The sequence below is a fragment of the Dasypus novemcinctus genome, chromosome 22 (assembly GCF_030445035.2).
Source record: "Dasypus novemcinctus isolate mDasNov1 chromosome 22, mDasNov1.1.hap2, whole genome shotgun sequence".
NCBI classification, from domain to species: Eukaryota; Metazoa; Chordata; class Mammalia; order Cingulata; family Dasypodidae; genus Dasypus; species Dasypus novemcinctus.
In genome coordinates, this window is record NC_080694.1 from 31,004,101 (window position 1) to 31,022,711 (window position 18,611).

The following is an 18,611-nucleotide window of genomic DNA, read 5'->3' on the forward strand; positions in this document are numbered from 1 at the left end:
AGTGCCACCTGCTGGCAGTCTGGAAAACTGCAAGAAGTGAAAATGCTTTTTGGAGACTCTGATGTCCAGGCTCTCTTAGATTTGATCTATGAGCCATCATGCATCCCTGGCCCTCTTTTGATAACTTAGGCTGGGCAATCTTAAATATTTAGAATAAGTTGAAGCAAAAATCAAAGAAGGGCCATGAAACAAAACTATTAGGCAAGAGAAAGAAATTGGCCATCAGAGCAAATTCACCAACATAATCAACTGCTTAGGCATGAGCAAAAAATTACAAGCCATACTAAGAAACAAGAAGATACATCCCAGGAAAAAGATCAAATAAAAAAATCCTGGCAAGACACAGGGTTTAAGACAGCTAATCAACAACATTCACACCAATTTCCTAAATCAAGAAGTTGAAGGAAAATATCACTAAAGAGATAAAGAATATTAAGAAGACACTGGGTGAGCATGAAGAACAATTTGAAAGTCTGCAAAGAAAAGTAACAGAGTTTATGACAATGAAAGACATGATGAATGAGATTAAAAATACATTTGAAATGAATTCATGGCATAAGAGGGATTAGGAAAAGAGTTGTGGATTGCAAGAAAAATACATTAGAGGCATATAAAGGCAGATTTGAATGGGTGGAAGACATAATTAGTGAATTAGAAGACAGAGAATTAGAACTTGAAAAGACAGGAGAACAGAAAGAGAAAAGAATGGAAGAGAGTCCCAGGGAATTAAATGACAATGTGAAATACACAAACATACATGTTACAGATGTCCCAGAAGGAGAGGAGAATGTAAAAGGGACATAAAGAATATTGACAGAAATAATGACTGAAAACTTTCTAACCCTTATTAAAGATATAAATATCAATATCCAAAAAGGACAATACACCCCAAACAGAATTAATCTGAATAGACCTATTCTGAGACACCTACTATTAGGAAAGACAAGCCAGAGATAGAGGAATATGAAAGCAGCAAGAGAAAAGCAATGCATCACATAAAAGGTAACCACTGTAAAACTTATTGCTGATCTCTCATCAGAAATCATGGAGGCAAGAAGGCAGTGGTATGATGTATTTTTTTAAGGTACTGAAATAGAAAATCTGCCAGCCAGGAATTCTTTATCCAGCAAAACTACTCTTTAAAAGTTAAGGTGGGCAGTGGACTTGGCCCAGTGGTTAGGACATCCGTCTACAACATGCGAGGTCCGCGGTTCAAACCCTGGGCCTCCTTGACCCGTGTGGAGCTGGCCCATGCGCAGTGCTGATGCACGCAAGGAGTGCCGTGCCACACAGGGGTGTCCCCGCGTAGGGGAGCCCCATGCGCAAGGAGTGCACCCCATAAGGAGAGCCGCCCGGCGCAAAAGAAAGTACAGCCTGCCCAGGAATGGCACCATACACACGGAGAGCTGACACAACAGGATGACGCAACAAAAAGAAACACAGATTCCCATGCCACTGCTAACAACAGAAGTGGGCAAAAAGATGCAGCAAAATAGACACAGAGAACAGACAACCAGGGTGGGAGAAGGGGGAGAGAAATAAATTAAATAAATAAATAAATGAATCTTTTTTAAAAAGTTAAGGTGAATTGAAGTATTCACAGACAAACAAAAACTGAGACTTTGTATCAAAAGACTGGATTTATAAGAAATACTAAAGGGAATGCTACAACCTGAAAAGAAAAGACAAGGGCAAGAGACTTGGAGAAGCATGGCAAAATGAAGATTATTATTAAGGGTAAAAGACAGACAATAGTAAGATATGACAACAAAAAGTCAAAGGATAAAATGGATAAAGTAAATAATGCCTTTACAGTAACAACATTGAACATTAATGAACTGAACTCCCCAACAAGAGACATAGCCTGAGAGAATGGATAAAAAAATTACAAGCCATCTGACTTCTGGGAAGTTAGAGGATTAGAAAGACACAGGAATCACTTCTTTCCCAGAAAAATACCTAGAGGACAGGCAAAAATGGCCAGGAAAAAAAATGTTATAGGGTTTAGAGCACCACGGGAAGGAGGGACACCACCCAGAAGAGAGAGGGGTAAAGGAAAAGAATTTTGACAAAGAAACCCTGTGAATAAAACTTGCAGCTGCAGCTGCTGATGCCCATTCTCCCACCCTCAGAGCAGACAGCATTGAGCCCTCCACCTTGACTGGTAGCTATGGACGCAGGGGCTGCAGGCGTCCACCTTCCCAAGAAAGGGAAGAGAGAGGGACACAGCCTAAAGCTGATTCAGCTTTTGGCCAACCAATTTGGTCTGCTATGTCCCATGAGCACTTCCAGGCTGGATGGGGCTGCACCTTTGCTTGTCCTGGGATCTGGCACAGGACTAAAGAGAGTCAACCCTCTCAAACACCCTCCCTATTGACCAGGACTGCTTGTTGAGGAGGAGAATAGAGTGGAATTATTTCCTACCCAGAAAAACGGAGGAAGCTGCTGGCAAAGGTTGAAGAACAGCTTCTGAAAAAGTTTGGTGTCTGAGGCTCTGAATAGCCCTGAGGCAGGAACCTCTGGTACAGCAAATGCATTCCAACCAAGTGCTTTTTTCAAAAGAAGTTTTAGATTACATAAATGTTACCTTGAAGATATAGGGGATTCCCATACACCCTACACCCTCACCCTCCCACACTTTTCTCCAATAACAACATCTTTCATTAGGATGGTACATTAGTTACAATTGATGAACACATATTGAAGCATTGCTGCTAACCAGGGACTATAGTTTACATTACGGTTTACACTTTGAAGCACCCAATTTTTTAGGTTATGACAATATGTATAATGACCTGTATCCATCATTGCAATATCATGCAGAACAACTCCAATGTTCCAAAGTACCCCATGTTATACCTATTCTTCCCTCTCCCTCCCCTCAGTAACTTTGGTGGCCACTGCCTTTATATCAATGATACAAGTTCTTTCATTATTAGAAAAATAATAATTCTACTTTAGTCCATAGTTGCATTCCCCCCTTCTGTTTGTTCATTCCTCAATCTTGAAGGTTTGGGGATGGTGAGACCCACTCTACTTCCAATTGAGAGGGGAATTGGATCCCATAGGGCAGATGGATGGAACTGCCTTACCTGCCGTTGTAAATACTTTCTATTTTGGGGGATGTTCATTGTTCATCATCATCCTTTTATTTGTTGTCCTGGGTGAGAATGAAGAACTGGAGAGCAAGCGTTGGCTGTAACTGCTGAGATTTGGGACTTAACTAGAGTATGAACAGGCGGAAGATTCAAGTCTCTGGGACACATATTAGTGGGTGTAGTGCTAATTACAGGTTCAAATAAAAAGGACAGAAGTACCAGATGTGGGAAAATTATAAATGAGCCTAACTCCAACACATTGGGGAAATTGGTTGTTACATATTCAAACATTATGCCCAAATACAGCAAGATCAAGTGCACATAGATCACTCTCCAGTATAGACCACATGCTAGGTCACAGAACAAATCTAAACAAATCTGGAAAGACTGAAATTATACAAAGTAATTTATCTGACCACAACAGAATGAATCTGGAAATTTATATGGGAAAAAAAGAAACAGAATATGCACAAAGATATGAAAGTAAAAACAGCACACTCTTAAATAATCAGTGGGTCAAGGATGAAATTGCAAAAGAAATAAGTAACTACCTTGAAATGAATGAAAATGAGAACCAGACCTATGGAATACAGCTAAAGCAGGGCTGAGAGGGAACTTTATAGCCATAAATACCTACATTTAAAAAGAAAGAGCTAAAATCAAAGACCTAAATGCATACCTGGTGGAACTAGAAAAAGAACAAACTAATCCCAAAGCAAACAGAAAGAAGGAAATAACAAAGATTAGAGCAGATCTAAATATTTGAGACAAAAAAAAACTAGAAAAAATTAACAAAATATAAAACTGATTCTTTGAGAAAATAAAACTGAAAAACCGTTAACAAGACTAATAGGAAAAAAAAAAAGAAAGCTGCAAATGAATAAAGTGAAAAATGAGAGAGGGGATATCGCCACTGATCCCACAGAAATAAAGAGTATCCTAAGAGAATATAAAAATTATATGCCTACCAGATGGATAACTTAAATAAAATGAACAAATTTCTAGAAACACATAAGCAACCTATATTGACAAAGAACTTGATGAACAGACCAATCACAAGTAACAAGTTTGAATTAGTCATCAAAAATCTTCCAAACAAGAAAATCCCAGGATCAGATGGCTTCATGGATGAATTTTACTAAGCATTTTGGAAAGAACTAACAGCAATTCTGCTTAAACTCTTCCAAAAAAATAGAAGTGGAGGGGAACATTGTAGAACTCATCCTATAATGCCAGCATCACCCTAATACCAAAGCCAGAGATGCCACAAGAAAACTACAGACCAATCTCTCTAATGAACTGAGAGGCTAAAATCATCAACAAAATATTTGTTAATTGTATTAAACAACACATCAAATGAATTATACACTATGATCAAGTGGGTTTTATCAATGGTATGAAGAATGTTTCAACATAAGAAAATCAATATAATATACCACATTAACAGATTGAAAGAAAAAAAAATCACGTGATCTCTCTATTGATGGAGAAAAAGCATTTGACAAGTGTTTGACATCCTTTCTTAATAAACCACTTCCAAAGGTGGAAATAGAAGGGAACTTCCTCAACATGATAAAGGGTATATATGAAAAAGCCACAGCTAACATCACACTCATGGTGAAATGCTAAAAATGCTTTCCCTTTAAGATCTGGAACAAGACAAGGAGACCCACTGTCAGCTCTTGTTTAACATTCTGTTAGAACTACCAGCTTGAGCATTTAGGCAAGAAAAAGAAATAAAAGTCACCCAAATTGTAAAAGAAGAAGTAAAAATATCACTATTTTCACAAGACAAGATCTTATATGTAGAAAACCCTGAAAAACCCTCAACTAAGCTTCTGGAGCTGATAAATGAGTTCAGTAAAGAGGCAGGATAAAAGATCAACATGCAAAACTCAGTAGCATTTCTTTATACTAATAAAGAGCACTATCAGAGGAGGAAATCAATAAAAAAAATTCCATTTAAAGAACAAGTAAAGATTCAAGTATCTAGGATTAACTTTAACTACAGATGTAAAGGAATTGTACACAGAAAACTACAACATCATTAAAGGAAATCAAAGAAGACCTAAAATAAATAGAAGAATATTCCATGGTCATGGATTGAAAGACTAAACATCATTGGGATGTCTGTCCTACCTAAATTGATTTACAGTTTTAACACAATCCCAATAAAAATTACAATAGTATTTTTTATTGAACTGGATAAGCCAATTATGAAATTTATTTGGAAGGGCAAGGGGCCCCAAATAGCCAAAAACATTGAAAAGGAGAATGAAAATTGGAGAAATCATGCTACCTGACTTTAAAGCATACTACAAAGTGTCAGTGCTCAAAATTGAGTGGTACTAGCACAAGGATAGACATATGAACCAATGGCTTTGAACTCACAGTTCTGATATAGATCCTTGCATATGCAGTCAACTGATATTCAACAAGACCACTAAGTCCACTCAACTAGGACAGAATAGCCTCTTCAACAAACGGTGCTGGGAGAGCTGGATATCCATATCCAAATGAATTTGAAAGGATCACCATCACACACCCTATACAAAAATTAATGCAAGGTGGATCAAAGATGTAAATATAAGAGCCAAGATCATAAAGCCATTAGAAGATATGTAGGGAAGCATCTATGAGATCTTGTAATAGGAAATGTTTTAATAAACTTTACACCCAGAGCATGAGCACGAAAAGAAAAAAAAAATAGATAAATGGGACCTCCTCGAAATTAAAAACTTCTGTGCTTCAAAGGAATTTGTCAAGAAAGTGAAAAGACATCCTACTCAATGGGAGAAAATATTTGGGAACCACTTATCTAATAAGGGTCTAATATTCAGCATATATTAAAAATTCCTACATCATGAAAACAGCTAAAAAGCATATGAAAAGATACCCAATATCACTATTAGAGAAATGCAAATCAAAACTAAATGAGATATCATCTTACACCGATTAGACTGATGGATATTAAAACAAAAAATAAAAAACAAGTGTTAAGATGTGGGGGGAAGGGAACCCTCATCCACTGCTGGTGAGAATGTAGAATGGTGCAGCCATTGTGGAGGATGGTTTGGTGGTTCCTCAGAAAGCTAACTATAGAATTGGCATATGATTCAGCAATCCCACTTCTGGGTATATAACTAGAAGAATTGAAAGCAGGGACACGAATAGACATATGCACAACAGCGTTCATAGCGGCATTATTCAGTATTGCCAAAAGTCGGAAGCAACCCAAGTGTCTTTCAACAAATGAATGGGTAAGTAAATTGTGTTATATACACATAAGAAGACCTAAATAAATAAGAATATTGTTCAGCTGTAAAAAGAAATGAAGTATTGACACACAGGACAACATGGATGAATCTCGAGGACCTTACGTTGAGTGAATTAAGCCAGTCACTAAAGGACAAATATTACATGACCTCACTGATATGACCTAAGCACATTGAAGAGACTCACAGAGCTAGAGGCTGCAAGACAGGTTATCAGGAGACAGAAAGGGAGTAGGGTGGGGTGAGTCGATGCTCAATATGGGCAAAACCTATGAGAAGGTGGAAGGGGGTGGTTTGGCAGTGGATGGAAGTGATGGTAGTGCAGGCATGTGAGTGGGGTCAACAGTGCTGGAATATGAGTGTGAGCAGGGTGGGGGGGGTTGGTTGAACTTTCTATGGAATTGAGGGGAAGGCAGGAGGAGGAAGAGGTGAACTCTGAGGAGGCAGAGGACTGTGGTTGAAAATACATTGGTGAATGTTCTTTTGACAAATATGGCAGGGGAGGGCCACTGACATGGGACAGCAGTGATAGGGGGATACGTGGGATAGGGTACACCCGGGGCAGGCTTCTTTGGAATATGAATGTTTTTGTCTTGTCATAGGATGTTATCCCAGTGGGTGGAGACCCACACAGTAAACAAGAAAATATTAAACTCTCATCATTGAATCCAGCTCTGTTCTCAGATAGAGGAGCAAGAATCTCTTCAGGATAACAGACCATTATGTCAAGTCCTCAATATTAAAGCATGTAACTATGAACCTTATTCTTCAATTATTGAAGCTTAGTGGTTACCATAGGTTCTGAGGGGAGGGGGACGGAAAAATAGATGGAACGTAGAGCATTTGTAGGGCACTGGAATTGTTCTGCATGTCTTATAATAATAGATACAGGCCATTATACATTTAGTCAAAACCTATAAACATGTATGGTGCAAATGTAAACCAGTGACAATGGTTAGTAGCAATGCTTCAGTATTTGTTCATCAAATGTAACAAATGCACCATACTCACGTAAGATGCCATTAATAGGAGGAAATGTGAGAGGCAGAGAGGGCGGGGTATATGGGAATTCCCTATATTTTCTATGTGAAAAAAAGAATAACACATTGGGGGAACATAAAGAAGATATTGTCAATTTACATAAAAGATAACAGATCTTATGAAGACAAAAGACACCATGCAAAAACTTATTTTATTTACTTATTTATTGACTTTGTTTTGGGGGAGGTTTCGGATTGTGGAAAGGCAAATGTGGCAGAGAATCACTGGTGCAGGGTGTCAGTGCCGGGGAGATGTGTGGGGAGGGATGCCCCTGGGGCATGCCTTCTTGGAATATAAATGTGTTCAAGTGGTCATGGGGTCAAGCAGACTTGGCCCAATGGATAGGGCCTCTGCCTACCACATGGGAGGTCCGCGGTTCAAACCCTGGGCCTCCTTGACCTGTGTGGAGCTGGCCCATGCACAGTGCTGATGCGCGCAAGGAATGCCATGCCACGCAGGGTGTCCCCCGCGTAGGGGAGCCCCACGCGCAAGGAGTGCACCCCGTAAGGAGAGCCAGCCAGCACGAAAGAAAGTGCAGCCTCCCCAGGAATGGTGCCGCACACATGGAGAGCTGACACAACCAGATGACGCAACAAAAAGAAACACAAATTCCCGGTGCCGCTGATAAGGATAGAAATGGTCACAGAAGAACACACAGTGAATGCACACAGAGAGCAGACAACTCGGGGTGGGGGTGGGGAGTAGGGAGAGAAATAAAAAATAAATCTTAAAAAAAAGAAAAAAAAAGTGGTCATGGGGTGTTGTCTCAGCGGATGGAGACCCACACACTAACCGAAAGAATATTGAATTCTTATCCTGAGGAGTCCTGCTACACTCTCTAATAGAGTGACAGGAATCTCTAGAATACATGGGCAGTGTCTAGTGAAGGAGGACAGACCATTACACCAGGCCCTTGATTTTGATGCTTGTACTTGTGAACCTTGCTCTTGTGAAATTGAAACTTAGCCTAGTATTATATATTGCCTAATGAAAGCCTCCTTGTTGCTGAAAGCCTCCTTGTTGCTCAAAGAAGAGGGAAAATTTCCCAACAATTTATGAAGCCAGCGTCACCCTAATACCAAAGCCAGATAAAGATAAAGATACTACAATGAAAGAATATCACAGATGAATCTCTCTAATGAACATAGATGCAAAAATTCTTAACAAAATATTTTTTGAGTAGAATTCAACAGCATATTGAAAGAATTATACACCACAACCAAGTAGAATTTATTCCTGGTATGTACGGGTAGTTCAACATAAGAAAATCATTCAACATAAGAAAATCAACTAACATAGTACACTACATTAACAAATTGAAGGGAAATAAAACACATGATCATCTCAGTCGATGAAGAAAAGGTCCTCAAGAATCCTTCAGCAGCCCCAGTCCAGGAATATCTCACTGACTTGCCTTCATTCAGTGGCAGCCTTTAGTCTCCTTGCCACCAAATTCCGCCTCTTCTTTTCCTTCCTCCCCTTACCTCAAATCCATCCCCACATGCCTAACTACTTCTGCAGAGCAGTCAGTTCCTCCTGTGCCTGCTTCCCACCCCCAGCACTCTAGGAAGGTCTGTTTCTAAACAGGGCAGGTCTCTACCTAGTGCCAAGGAAAGAATTGCATTCAAGCCACTTCAAAAAGACAGAGCCAACGCATGGGTAATGTTCTCAGCATCAGGACTCAGAGCTCTGTCTGAGAAAGGCAGCAGAACGCAGAGTAAAAAGAAAGGAGACCCGCTGTTGGAATCTACCATCCCAGAAATCCTCTCCACAAATGGGCAATAGAAAGAAAATATAATATAGAAGGAGCATTAGAACAGATTGTAAAGCATCACAGGCAATCCCCAAAGACAGAGAGAGCCCATCCTTTTCACGTAGCCGAGGAGACACAAGCCACTACACACACATTCCCAAGATATGTCTTATAGCTTTAGGACTAGGAACAGGTTTGCAATTTGGAGCCACTGAACTTATGTTTATCTCTTCCCAGGAAATCATGAGGTAAGGGTGATATCTTCCCTGATTAATTTCAGAGAAATGTCTTCCTTCCTTGACGAAATTTCTTGAGTAGTAGTGAAATTTGCAAGGGGCTTATTTAACCCTAAAAGAAAAGATTGGCATACATTTCAAAAGGGACGGAGGAAGAGCTTAAAATTCCCAGTTTTCTAAAGAACATACAGAAAGAAAAAGGAAGGCAGAGGAAGTCTCTTTCCCATTATGCACCCAGGAAACTTTATTTTTCCATTTTGATATGTAGTTACCCTTATACTGCACAGGTGTACACAATACCACCAAGCAGGGAGCATGTTGTCACCGTCATCTGTCTCCAAGGCATTTTCAGTATGTGATTGTGGATCGTCCAAATGGCTTTCTTTTAGCCAAAGCTTAGAGGGTTGGGAGACAAAGAAAAAAAAAAATCCCAGTTGTGATTTTGTTTGTTTGTTTGTTCTTTTTTTTGTTTTTCTTCTTTTCCCAGTTGTGATATTATGCTACTGTTGCTCAAGATTTTACCACTGGGAAAACTGGGTAAAAGGTTCATAAGATCTCTCTGTACTATCTCTTAGAATTGCATGTCAATCTATAATTATGTCTGTAAACTTTCATGCAATTAAAAAAAGCAACACCGGTAGCTGTTAACCAAGACAGTCTCAAATGAAATGTCAGGCAATTGTGCAAACGTTTCTTAGGGAGGCCAATAAATAACTTCTTTGGCCCTGAAGAAACATACAGAAATGCTCCCTTCTTGGAGGTGCTGTCTTCGGTGGATAAATACAAAGTGCTGCAGAGTTCATCATTCTTATAAGGGATACAAGCTCATTATAAAAAATTTAGAAAGCAGAAGTCAGAAATAAGGGGATGGAACTCACTCAGAAATAATTGCTGCTCATATTTTGGTGTCTGTCCTGCCTAGAAGGATATTGAGGAAATAAGGACCTTTTCATTTGGCGATGTTTAGGTCAACTTTATCACAGTGAAGCCCCCTTCTCATCTCCCAGGGCCAGAACCTGAAGGTGGAAAGCCCAGTCCTTATCTGCCCGTAGGAAGTAAAATCTCCCATCCTTTGAGTCAATGCAGGTATCCCCTAGGGAATTTATTGAGTTTGCCCAGTAAAATTAATTGAGTCGTTATTCAACAATTGCATTTTGAGTGTTTTCATTGAGAAGGCATCATTGTAAAAAAGAACTCAAGGAGATTAGGGAGAGAGCCAGGCAGACATCTGGGGGTGCAGGCAGGGGGAGTTTAAGGCAAAGAGAACAGCTAGTACAAATGTCCTGAGGTAGCAGAGTGTTTGGCACATGCCAGGTAAGCAAGGAGCAGTGTGGTTGGCACAAGGGGGCAAGAGAAGTAGTAGTGGAATGTGAGGTTGGAGAAGCAGTGATGGGCAGATTGTGGAGGACACGGGAGGTGTTAAAAGAGAAATCGGAGTCAAGTTTGCAGACTACCGCATTTTATTCAGGACACCAAAGTTTTGCTGCAGCAAAGAAAGCCAGATCACATGCAAGAACGGAACTAGCTTTGGAATTCTAGGGATGGCAAATGATTTTTACAGACATAAAAAGGAAGTTAGTGGGAAGCGGATGTGGCTCAACCAACAGAGTGTCTGCCTACCACATGGGAAGTCCAAGGTCCAAACCCAGAGCCTCCTGACCCGTGTGGTGAGTTGGCCCATGCTCAAGGAGTGCCCTGCCATGCAGGGGTGTCCCCTGCATAGGGGAGCCCCACACGGAAGGAGTGCACCCCATAAGGAGAGCCACCGTGTGAAAAAAGTGCAGCCTGCCCAGGAGTGACGCCACACACACACAGAGCTGACGCAGCAAGGTGACGTAACAAAAAAAAAGAGACACAGATTCCTGGTGCCACTGACAAGAATGCAAATAGACACAGAAGAACACACAGCAAATGGGCACAGAGAGCAGACAACGGGGGGGGGGGGGGGGGGAGAAGAGGAGGGCGGGAAAGGGGAGAGAAATAAAAAAAGTTTTTAGAAAAGCAAGTTAGCTTGATTCCTACTGATTGTACAAGGGTTTGTCCATGTTTTAGGGGTGGATTTAAGGCAAGTAGAGTTTATTTTGTATTGGGAATAAGGTAATGAGCCACGGGCTTGACTGGCGATTTGAGTCAGCTGCCTTGGTGGTGATACCAAATTTCAAACACTATCAAAGAGGAAGAAGGGCACAGGTTTGTTAGTTTTTTTGTTTTAATTTGTATTTTTGCTCTGAAAGTTTCCCAGGGCTTTCTCTATATAATCTTAACAGGGGCCATGGGGGCCCGTGGAGGTTGTGAGAGGTGTGGAGGGCATGGGGGGCCACGGGGAGCTGTGGCCAGTCCTAGTGGGCCTGGAGGGCCATGAGGGTAGGGTGGTGGGCTTCTCCTCTGGGGGTCTGTGGAGAGTTTTGAGTGGGCAGCCATGTTTGACTACAACATCATCCAAGGGTCACTCCATCCTCTTTGTCCGACTGGATAGCTACAGTAGAACAAAGAAGGAAGGCGGGACTCCAGGCTGCGGGCTGTCACAATACCACAGTGAGCGGTGGCAGAGAGAACTGGCCAGATTCTAGATACATTTAAAAAGTGGGGCTGATAGGAGTCCCTGATGGATTCGAGGCAGGGCTAAAAGGAGATGCCTGGGAAACTAAGCCTGGCTCCAGTTGCTGAGGAAGGGGGAGCCCCTGGGAGAAGAAGGGCACAAGGCAGGGGAAAGCAGGAGCTAGAGCTGGGCTAGGCAAAGTCGGGCATGCCCATTAGATATCCAGGTCTGCCCCTGACAAGGGAAGGTGTGTGTACTGAGCCCTCCTCTCCTTCCGCACTCAACTGCCTGGGAAACTGACCCCACTCCCCAGGCTCCTGGAGGCAATAGTGGAGCAGAGATGGCCTCTGTCATGGAGCAGTGTGTACCACGAGGCTAAAAATCATGGCAGTATCTGGCTCTCCTGACCTCCAAGCAGGCAGCTCTGCTCATCCCCCAGACGGCTCCATGGACAGCATTCCCAAGCTTTTCTTCAGAGATGTCAGCGAGCCTGCCCCCGTCTCCCTCCAGGGACATCCATCACTGGATTCACCCATTAGGTCACCTCTGGCCCAGCAGCAAGGCAGTGAGGACTTTTTCCTTGGCATGGAGGACAGAATGGAGAGCATCAGGCACATGTTTTGTTACTCCTGCAGGCCTAGAGAGCAGGCTCAAAGAGAAGCCACCCACCTTGGAAACCACCAGGGCTTCTCCACCTCAATGCTTTGGATGTTTGTGGCTGGATAATTCTTTGTTGCGGGAGATGCCCTGTGCATTACAAGATATTCAGCAGAGAATCCACTAGATGACAGTAGCATCCCCCAATGGGACAATCAAATATGTGTCCAGACATTGTCAAATTCCTCAGGTGGTTCGGAACCCTACATCGTAAACCGGAGATGACTTGCTTTAGTTTTAAGCGTTGTCTTCTCTTGCAACACAAACCGTTGATTGGAGTCAGGTCTCATTCTCTCCAGGAGGAGATGTGATAAACTGACCTGTTCAAGCTACCTCAATGAAATGGGAGTCAGAAGTCCCAACATTTTACCCTTTTTTGGCCTGGAGAGAGTCTATTTAAATTCTTTGGACCTCAATTTCCTCCTCAAACAAATAAACTGAGGAGGTTGGGCCAAATAGATGTGTCTCAGATTTTTCTAGCCAAGTGAAATGAACCATATTCAGTGCTTGGGTCCATCCTTTGAAATGCCTGTCTTAAGTGGAAACATTTCTTCAAAGTTCCTTTTTTTTTAGGCATTTAAAATTCTAATGAGCTCTGCTGTTTACTTCCTGATATGTCCTTTTTTTTGTGGGGTTTTTTTTTTTTTTCAAATAGAAAAATACTATTTACAATGACTTGTCATGGAATAAAAATGAGACCTTGAGTATCCTGTGACTACCCCCTCCTCGGGAACTCTCTCCCCAGCTCAAGGAGCAAGAGTCTCTCTTCCTGCTCTAACAGGAGATGGGAATCGTTTTTACCAAGTTTTACTTGACAGCCAGTGCGGTGGACGAGATATTCAGACCCTGGGCAGAAGAAACCACAGACTGGGAGGAAATCTTCAAAAGAGGGAAGCTGAAGGTAGACTCCCCCACTGATCTGGTGAAACGCTCTGCAGTTCTCGTGCTCTTTCCGCATACATGGCCCAATGGAAACCTCAGCGTGGTTCTGTGAGATGGGAACTCGGTCCCTCTTTACAGAGCTAGAAGTAGAACCCAAGACGGGGGGAAGGCACCAAAGTCACACACGTGAGGGTCTCAGCCGTGGCCCCGAACACCGGGGGGCATCCCTTCCTGGAATCCCAAAGCATAGGCAAGGTGAGGAACGTTCCAGAACGGCTTCGTACTTTGTGCTACCCCGAAACTAAGCAAAGGCAGCCAATGAAAGGGAGTCGGCCCACCACGGGCCTCGCCCCTTTCTTGGGTTACTCTAGCCGTGGTAAGATGAGCAGCAGGGGACACTGACCAGTCGGCAAGCACCTACTCGGCGCTCCTGTGCCGCTCCCGGCTGGCCCCAGGGCCCAGAGCGGGCAGGGGGCGTGGACTCTGCTGGGAGTCTCCTGGTGGCCTCCTTGGCCAGAGTTGCCATGACAAATACTAGAGATGGGTTGGCTTCAGTCACAGGATGTATTGTCTCACCGTTCTGGAGACTGGAAGTCCAAAATCAAGGTGCCAGCAGGACCATGCTCCTTCTCAAGTCTGCGGCAACCTGGTGGTGGCTCTGCTGGCAGTCCATGACTCAGAATCTGCCCCCGCCACGTGGCCATCGCCCTCCTCCTGGTTCCTGCTGACTGTGCCCAAATCTCCTCTGTGTGAAGCTGTAGTCCTATTGAGTTAAAGCCATCCCAATCCAGTTTGGCCTCATCTTAGCAGGGGCTTGGAAGATCCTCTTTACAAAGGGGTTCACCCTTCTAGGTGCAGGGGTTAGGACTTGCCCACGTCTTTGTGGACAATGTGATTCAGCCCATAACAGCTGGGAAGAAAATGGACGGAAAAAAAAGAAAAGAGGGAGAGGTGAATTCTAAAGGAATGCCAAGGGCCCTTCTTACACTACCGCAAGTGCTGTTCTCTGCCTAGAAATCATTCCACAGCTGTGGGGGTGGCACATAGTGGGACCTCTATCCAGTAGCTGGCAAAGCCTGCCTTCTGGACCTTCTCTATCCTGCCAACCATTGGTACCCCTGCTCCTCCTCCTGGCCAGAAAGAGCCTCAGTTTCCTAATCTGTACATTTTGTCTAAGAATTAAGTAAGACTTTATGTGAGTGTACGTGTACAGGCTCACGGCAAATTACGTATATAATAAGTATCAGTTCCCTGTGAATTGTATATTCTCAGAAACAGTAGATGTCAGTGGTGCTTTGGCTTCGCGTTTTGAAAATGGGTCCTTGCCTAGGTTAGCTCTGTGCTCCTCCACTCATTTAGCCCCCTTTCAAACCTGAGTCAACAGTTCTCATGCGAATTCAGGTTTTGTGTGTGTGCAGCGGAGGAGGGTGGGAGGGGTGAGAAGCACCCTGGTCAGTGGTTTAGAATGTTGTGGAAAGATGGGAGCCCTTGTGTCGATTGTCAGCAGAGCAGGTGGGTATCAGGGGGGTGTGAAGATAAGCCACAGAACTGGCCTGGGGAAGGAAAGGCTGGGTGAGAGTCAGCTCGTACCCAGGGACTCTGCTCATCAGAGGGGCAATGGCAAAAAAGTATCGGAAAGGGAAAGACGTCAAGGGCATAGGAGAAGAAGACTGGGAAAGAATTCCTTTTGTGGCCCATATGGGGGCCTCCTTTTGTGGAAGGGGAGATTGCAGAATCGACCACTGTGTAAACAGGTACATCACCTACCAATTTTCAAACTGTTGAAATCAGTAAAAAGAGAAAGGGAAGGAGACCACATAGATCATGAAACCAAGCCATAAATAATGAAAGTACCAGTTATGCCTAGGAGTATCTGTTTCTAACTGACTTATTGTTAGGAGACAGGTTACTATCAGAATAAGCAAAACAGTAAATCAAAGCAAGTGGTTACTTCGAGCTTATTACTGAACATCGCAAGGTATTTCTACAAAAGTGCATATGAAGACGCAAGAGATGCTGAGGTCTCCCTGCCCTTGCGATTTTTTCTTACTGGCTCCATTGCTTCCATTTCTGTAGTGTCCGCAGGAGACTGTGCTCTCTTGGCCACTCCGGCTCCCAGACACAGCGTGCATGAAGCTTGCAACCCCCTGTGGTCTCCATTCCACAGCTGTCCTTGGGCCTCTCCTCTATATAGACCCAAATGTAGGGTTTAGCCCTTCTGTGTGAATCCCCCTACCCCAAAGCCATCACTCAAGACATGAGGCGCACAAGGTCAAAGGCTCTGAGACCAAGGATTTCAGCCTGCTCCAATGATCAGACTCACAAGCTCACATTCTCCTGTCTTTGTCCACCAGCCTCTTGCGTAGGCACACTCATTCTTAGGTTCTGCCCCCCTTCCAAACCAACCCCTCCCATCCACCTCTCCTCTCTCTGCTCAGCTTCATTCAGCTCCCCTCTCCCTCCCTCCCTTAATCTTTCATCCCTTGCTTACATCAGGCCCTCCCTTTGCTTACCAAAAAACTCAGTGTCTCTGCTGAAGAAAATCATTTTACCCTGTCCCAAGTCAGGAAAATGTGCCGATCCTTTGAGAATCTCAGTTTTTCCTTTTCTTTCTCCCCAACCAATTTCTGTACATGCAAAGGAAGAGCACAGAGATTTTCCCATTTGCTTTAGTTTGCTAGGCTACCGGAATGCAGTATACCAGAAATGGGTTGCTTTTATGATGGGGATTTATTAACTTATAGGTTTATAGTTCTGAGGCCATGAAAATGTCCAAATCAAGACTTCATCAGGCAATGTTTTTTACCTCGAAGACTGGCTGCCAGCAATCCTGGACTCTTCTGTTATAGGGCAAAGCACGTGGTGGCACCTGCTGTGTCTCCCTTCTCTTCCAGTTTTTGTTGCTTCAGCTTCTGGCTTCCTTTGGTTTTCTCTCTGCTCCTGTGACTTTCTCTCTGTGTCTCCCTCTGCATTCATCCTATTTATAAAGGATCCAGTAAGAGGAGTAAGACCCACTCTGGGCCACATCCTAATGAAGTAACCGAATCAAAAGAAGTTCTCACCTATAATAGGATTACATCCACAGGAATGGATTAGCCCCAAGGACGTGATTTTTTCCGGAGTCCATAAAACCCTCAAACTACCACACCATTGGTAATGATATAAATTATCTTTCTGCCTAGAATGCTGACCATAGAAAACAGCTTTAGTTCTGAATAACCAGGTTTTTTCCTGTTATTCCTATAAATGAACATGAATGCTACTTAATAATAGTGATGTACAATTTGTTCCCAAAGCAACACTTGCTGTACCAAGGTCACCTTTAATACAATGATGAGGCCTTCACTCCTCGGCCCTCCATCCTGTACAGGCCCTTCCCCTCTGGACCCACCCCAAGCAGCTTACTCTTTCTCCCTCGGCCCACCCTCCTGAATCCCACCCTGCCAGCACCCCGCCCTGGTCACATCCCCCTCCGTAACCACCACCTGCCCTTCGGGACTGACCACCCGGGCCACATGGTTGGCCCTACTGGCTGATTGTCCTGTACTGTCTGCTTAATGCTTCTCACACCTTAGTCTTCACTCCTCAATTGTCCATAGATTGCCTGAGAGCAGGACCTAAATGTCATGTCTTGCACAGGCTCTACAAAGACATGAATACTTGGCACCACTTGACCATGTCTGTTGGATCCACAAGCAGTGATTTCATCTTAAGGCAAGAAGCTGGGATGGGGAGGTGGACATAGGGCTAATGTCTTTTATTTCATGATGAAATCAGTAAGGACCCCAAGATAGCAGCCTTCTCGAAGAGTGAAGAGGACTAACGGCTTTTATCACGATGGGCTTCATAATTCAGCTTTTGGGATACAAAAGAGTTTCCCTCTGCTTTAGTCAGGTTTCTCCAGAGAAGCAGAACCAACAGGATACACATATATAAAGAGGTTTATTAGAAGCGGGTGTGTTCTCGAGGAGAAGCTGGCTGGTTGAAGTAGGGGTAGAAATTCCTTGTCTGCTTACATCCTCTGGTCTCACTTTTAGACCACCATCTGACTGGATGAGGATAGTCCGTTACTGAAGACCAACTGATGAATGGATTCTCTCTGCGTAGCCTGAGACTCAGTATGTATTAGTGGGTCAGTTGGATGCTGTGAATCTATCTTCCTCTGCTTTGTTAGAGTAAAAAATTTTGTTGCAGATGGCAATGGTAGCTAAAGGGCAAGAGAGAAATGCTTAGCATGTGCAGGGAACAGCTACTGTTCCCCACTTCAGTGAATGTACCGTAGAAAACCATTAAGGGCAAGGGCAAGCAGATCTAGAATCATTAGCTTTCCAGACTCCCATCAGTGGGGGGCAGGGGGTTGAGAGGAAGGTGTCTTTCCAGGAGAACAAGCGTATGCTGTCCTTGCCATGGAACACCATATTTCTCTCCACCAAAGGCAGAGCTGTCCTGGGCAGGGGTCCTCTTCTCTGAATGCCTTCTCGTGCTACCTGTCTAAGGGGGCAGCATTCACAGTCCATGCAACTAGAAAGAGATGTGAATCTCTAAACCTAAAGTTTTCTGCCTTCTGAAAAACAGTTTTTACAAAGTGAGAAAAAGGGATTGAAAGCTTACCTAATAATGACACTTGATTTTTCCAAAATCCCCTCCCCCCAAAAAAACCATGCCAAATATTTTCTTTCTTATATTATCCATCCAGTTCTGCTTGAACTAGCTCTCTACAATGATTGGAAGCAGTTTCCTGGAGAGGAAAAGAACATAGGAAAAGAATCCCATCTCTTTCAGTTGTTCACTATGTGTCCTGTGCATAGTAATTATCCTCTCTGAACATGTTTCCTCACCCATAACATGGCGTCATGTTTCCCATCTCATGAGAGAAAGCATGGGTTAGCACACCTTAGCTCAATGCCTGTGACACAGTAGCAGTCAGGTTAACAACCAATATCCCCTCTATGCCCATTCCAAAGTCAGAGTCTTGACTAGTTTTCCCACATATTAGTTCAGAGTAACTGCAATTAATAGCAGAATAATATTTGTTTGCTTCAGGTTTATTTTGTTCTAACTAAATAGGCTACCTGACAACCTACCAAAACAAGTCAAATTCAACAGGTTTCTTCTACAGCTTCCAGGAAG